The sequence below is a fragment of the Grampus griseus genome (genome assembly GCF_964374135.1).
Source record: "Grampus griseus genome assembly, chromosome: 9".
NCBI lineage: Eukaryota > Metazoa > Chordata > Mammalia > Artiodactyla > Delphinidae > Grampus > Grampus griseus.
The window spans coordinates 90,620,342-90,626,341 of NC_139003.1; positions in this window are offsets into that span (position 1 = coordinate 90,620,342).

Here is a 6,000-nt window from a genome sequence, read left to right on the forward strand (position 1 = left end):
AGACTCTGAAATCTCTGATGGCTAATGGTATTTATTTGAGTTCTCTGAATAGTCAAAGCATGAACTAGGTTACCAGAGGGCCCATTTTGACTTGAAAATTCAAAATTAGTATATCCCCATGGCCAGTCTCTCCTTTGTGGTCCAAGACCAGCATTTAAAAATTTTACCATGGAAATAAGCAAAAAGCTTCCATCATTAACAACCCTAGTTTTTTTTTTTTTTTTTTGCGGTACGCGGGCCTCTCACTGTTGTGGCCTCTCCCATTGCGGAGCACAGGCTCCGGACACGCAGGCTAGGTGGCCATGGCTCACGGGCCCAGCCACTCCGCGGCATGTGGGATCTTCCCAGACCGGGGCACGAACCCGTGTCCCCTGCATCGGCAGGCGGACTCTCAACCACTGCGCCACCAGGGAAGCCCAACAACCCTAGTTTAATCCTATATTCCATCAACTACTGCCGCTTCCTCTGCCCATGCTGCCACAGTCGATGGGCACTTTTCAAACCTTAGCTTATTTGTCCTCTTGGTAAAATTGGAGCCTGTTGGCCTCACCCTCCTTGAAATACCTTTATTCTTTGGATGCCTCAACAACTCTTCGCCCTGGTTCTCTTCTGCCCCATCTCCCCCAGCTTCAAACACACCTGCTTATCCAACCAAGGCTTGTTATTCTCCCAATAAAAGCTGGCAGCCTACAGCTAGGAAAGAGAGGCGGCAAGATCGTGGCGACTCGGAATTATTTAATACATTGTGTTTTCCTTAGTAAATCTGTTCAATAGAACTTTCGAGCTCTTGAAATGTGACTGAGGAAGTGAACTGTTTTAACTTAAGTTCATTGAAATGGCCACAATGTGGAGAATGGCTACCATATTGGACAGTGTAGTGCAGAGTCTTGCAACACCGAGGGTGGTCCATGGTGCATGGTCCATGGGACCAGCAGCTTGTGAAACACCTGGGTACCCGTGAGAAAGTCAGACTCTCAGGTCCTACCCCAGACCTAATGAATCAGAATCTGCATCTTAACCAGATCGCCAAGTGATTCATAAGCACAATAACATTTGAGAAACATTGCTTAGAATGTTTAGCTTTAAAGCACTATAGTGACAGACACCTGTTTATATCCTAGTACAGCTTGTGGATATTACTATACCCTGAAGAAGGTTCCTTTGGTGAATTTTTGCCAAGTCCTTCTTGACACATCAATCAGATCCTTTGTTAATCATATCTTGATTGAAGTCCCTCTGGATATCAAAACACTAAGATAATTCTGTTATTTCAGAAAGCAGTTGAGTTTAATCTATTGATCTGAACTACAGCTCATTCTTCCGTCTAGCGTGTAGCGTGTGTTAGTAAAACCACTACTTCCTTTCCTTTGTTCTGAGGAAGTATTATCTTCCTTTCATAAAGGAGTAGAATACAGAAGAGAAAAAAAAATTAAACCACATTGTACGGTAACCTCCAAAGAGGTAAACAGCTTGACTGGGAAATCAGATCACTCCCTGAGGTACGTGAGAAGATTCATACAAAGATGTAAAGATCTGAGGCTAAAAAGAAGATCAGAGGAAAAGTTTATGTTGAACAAAATGATTCCTCATTCTTGATTGAATGTCTCCATGCTCTGGGATGCTTCCAAGTGTTATGCGACTCAATCACCTAAAAAAGAGACGAGACTCTTTGGAATATGGTAAAGCTTCCAGATGTAGTGGCCTGGGAAATGGTCACTTCGGGCAACAGGGCAGGTCAAGAAAGGAGGGTGGGCCGGGAGTCACAGATGCAGGGCATCTGTGTGGCCTCTACTCAGGCTGCCTCTTTGGCCTCAGTTCCTTCTGTAAAATTTAGCACTTGGGTTTGTTAGACCCTCTTTTAGGTCAATTCCAGCTCTTACATTCAACCCTAGTCCCTGAAAACTTATAAGAATGAAGTTAAAATGATTAAGTTGTTATCTCCAAAAGAAGGATTATTCCACAGCCACTTTCAGAAAATCATGTACATTTATACATTCATTCAACAAACATTGAATTCATTCAACAAGTATGCGCTGCACACTGATCTGGGCACTGGGAGGTGACAATGACAGTGCAGTTAGGGTCAGTGAAATCCATCTTAGGAAAGTGGTAAATAAATCGGTAACTGCTAATTCTCAAACCCTGTTTACATGCCCAAGCCACTGACTGAGACTCTGAAATGCCAGGCAGTGTTCTCTGTTTGATCTAAGGTCCAAAAACTAAGTACACAGCATATCCTTATATATGTTAGAGGGGGTATATCTCAGCGGAACAGAAGGCAGGCGATGGACCGATAACGAACAATTAAGAAATTAAAACACCTCATGGAAAATCACATGCAAAGACTTCAACCAGGGCAATGTGGTGGTCCCTGAGCAGTTGCCTAACCCTGTGGCAGTCAGAGAGGGCTTCTCAGAGGTGGTAACACCAACGCTGAGAACAGAATGACAAGAGGCAGCCTGACATGTGGAAGTGAGAAAAGCACTCCGGGCAGAGAGACCCACAGATGCAAAATACACAATGTATTTGGGTGGGCTCGAGGAGCAAAAAGAAACCAGAGAGACGGAGCATAGCATAGTGTGAGCTGAGGTCAACAGAGGGCTTCACAGACCAGCATAAATCCCTCTCTGCCTTTATTAGAGTTTTTTCCTTAATGTCTAACCTTAATCTCTCTTGTTTTACTTAAAATCGCTTATCCTTTTATCAGATGTAGGGAACACTGTGTCAGGACAACATACACATTTATACATGTTTAAAGACCAATAGCCAGGGCTCTCGACCATCCAAGGCTTTTGGGTGCCAACTCTGGTTTCATTATTTGCGACCATATCTATACTAGAAAATAAATGCCAGAAAATATTTAATTTAGAAAAAACAGGTTTCCTACAACATGCTTGTTTGATATGCTTCAGTCTGTGTGGTGTCTGAAGATGCTCAGAGATGCTGCCCTGGGTCACCTTCCTCAGGGGGAGGAGTGGGAGGGACAGAAGGGCCTCCGGGGCCTCCATCTCCCATCTGGGAAATAAGGGGAGGGCTGGAAGGCGCTGTCCGGACTCCTCTCATTTCAAATCTCACTGTCTCCATGAAAGAAAGTTACATTGTATCTGAGAGAGACCAAGGGAGCTAGACATAATCACAAAGGGAGAGAACTGAAGAGAGGAACTAGAATGCAGGTCCTAGAGTGAGGAGAGGTCCAAGGCCCAGGTGCTGCCTTGAATATCCAGGTCAGCTGAGCCTTTGTGTGTTTTGGATCAGACAGGGCGCCAAGCCTGGCATTTCAGTGTCTTGGCTAATGACTTAGGAGTGTAAACAGCTTTGAGAATTAGCAGTTGCAGATTTTATTACCACTTTCCTAAGGACATTTCACAGTAGCAATTTAACAACTCTAGAAAGACAAGCGACCCGCACCCCATTCTTTCAGGAGCAGAGACTGCCCACCAAATGGCCATCTCAAAGGGCACCTCCCATGAAGGGGGAAGATGGGGCAAGATGGTGACATCTCCAGCAGCATCTGCTTTGGACCTTCTCCTGCAGAGGACAGATGAACTTTTCCTTCTGAAAACCCACTTAGGCTTATCACCAATGCTAATGTCTTACTTTAATCGTTTGTCTGAGGGGCAAGCTATGTTTAAAGAAGAATTTTAATTCTCTAGGATTTTAAAATATACTTCTATTTAAAGATTAAGGTCCATTCCAAAAATAAGATTCCAGATATCACAGAGAAGTAGATGGAAAATTAAGCTGTTGATTGTTAATGTGTCTGCAAGAGACAATCTCAAGTTTACCACGCATGCATCATGCAGTGGACATGAAGGCTTGGAATGGGGTATGTATTTTCCATCCTTATCTGATTTCTAAATAGGCCTGTGACCTTGTGGTAATTTTCTAAACCTCTGAATTGTGGTGGTTTCCTCTGTTAAATTAGAGGGTCATAAAGAAGACATACAGATGGCCAAGTGGCACATGAGAAGTTGCTCAACATCACTTGTTATTAGAGAAATGCAAATCAAAACTACAATGAGGTATCACCTCACAGTGGTCAGAATGGCCATCATCAAAAAGTCTACAAACAATAAATGCTGGAGAGGGTGTGGAGAAAAGGAACCCTCATGCACTGTTGGTGGGAAGGTAAATTGGTACAGCCACTGTGGAAAACAGTATGGAGGTTCCTCAAAACACTAAAAATAGAGCTACCATATGATTCAGCAATCCCACTCCTGGGCATATATCCAAAGAAAACCATAATTTGAAAAAATACATGCACCCCAATATTCACTGCAGCACTATTTACAATAGCCAAGACATGGAAGCAACCTCAACCTAAATGTCCATCAACAGATGAATGGATAAAGAAGATGTGGTACACATAACAATGGACTATTACTCAGCCATAAAGAAGAATGAAATAATGCCATTTGCAGCAACATAGAAGGACCTAGAGATTATCATACTAAGTGAAGTAAGTCATACAGAGAAAGACAAATATCATATGATATCACTTACATGCAGAATCAAAAAAAAGATACAAATGAACTTATTTACAGAAGAGAAACAGACTCACAGACTTGGAAAACTAACTTATGGTTACCAAAGGGGAAATAATGGAGGGGAAGGATAAATTAGGAGTTTAGGATTAACACATACACACTATTATATACAAAATAATCAACAATGATCAACTGTATAGCACAAGGAACTCTACTCAGTATTCTGTGTTAACCTATTTGGGAAAATAATCTGAAAAAGAATAGTTATATGCTTATGTGTAACTGACTCACTGTGCTGTATACCTGAAACTAACACAACATTGTAAATCAACTATACTGCAATAAATCATATTTTCTCTAAGAAAAAAAAAGGTTGTACTGTACTGAACTGGGTAATGTCTAAGCTCTCAAACTAAGGTTTTGTTATTTTCTTAAAAATCTTGGTACTCCTGAATGAAAAGAGCTGAATTCTGAGTGTAGTGAGAAAAAAAAAATTAAATACAAGCATTCTTCTAGATGTGTTTTAAACATAATATACACACATTTTAGTACTTTGAATTCCTTATATTGTCAGTGTGAATGCTATCAATTTGTGTGCTGGCTATAGTTCTGAATTATAGCCGATTTTTATTTTTAGGCTCCACTGTCGGTCACATCTATCTTGTTTCCCAGTTAGTCCTTCGTCAAAGAAGCAACCTCTAAAAATAGCATGGTTTCTATGGGAACATACTTTATCCCAAAGATTCCAGGAAACACATTTTATCTGAAAAATGAGACCTGCCAGACAATATGTCAAAATCCAGGCCTACAACCCAGATTTCGTATTTTTGAAATAATTTGATTTAAGGCGAGATGTTTAAAATGGGTTGAAAAATTGGTTCCATGAGAAATTTTCCAGCTGAGTTGAATTGGTACAAATTTGCTTTTGACAGTAAGACTTGGAAATCCCATCTTATACTGAGCGTTTTTCTTGAAATAATTAAGCATATGGCTCTATGAGGTTTAGATTCTGTTGTTTTGTATCTCTGTGGCTACAAGCACTTTTGGGTGATCATCTAGCAGATGGCGTAGGAGGAGATGATATTCATTCTTTCTGAAGCAAATGAAAATTTTATCAAGTTGTTACCTATATGTAGTCCATAATGAGTTTGCTTTACAGTTGACAGAGTTTTGGTCCTTTTGAATTCCTGTAGCTGAACCGTAATATGATTTGGGGCTGAATTTGCCCGCAACTGTTGAAGGCATGTTGGTCTCTTTCATCTTTAGGTGTACTAAACCCAACTTCCTTAAAATTATGCTTTGAGGTCTTAGCACAGCTCAAGGTGACTATGAAGTTAGAACAGGAAGTGAGAAGACTGATGTAAGAAAATTTACTTTTGAGAAAAAACGTGCCCTCTTGTGGAAGTTACATCACCAGACAGTCGAGCTTCAAAAGGAACCATATCTCCAAATGGCAGTTACTGAGGGAAGGGAGTCTTGGAAAGTGAAAGCCAGAGATATAAATATGTTGAGT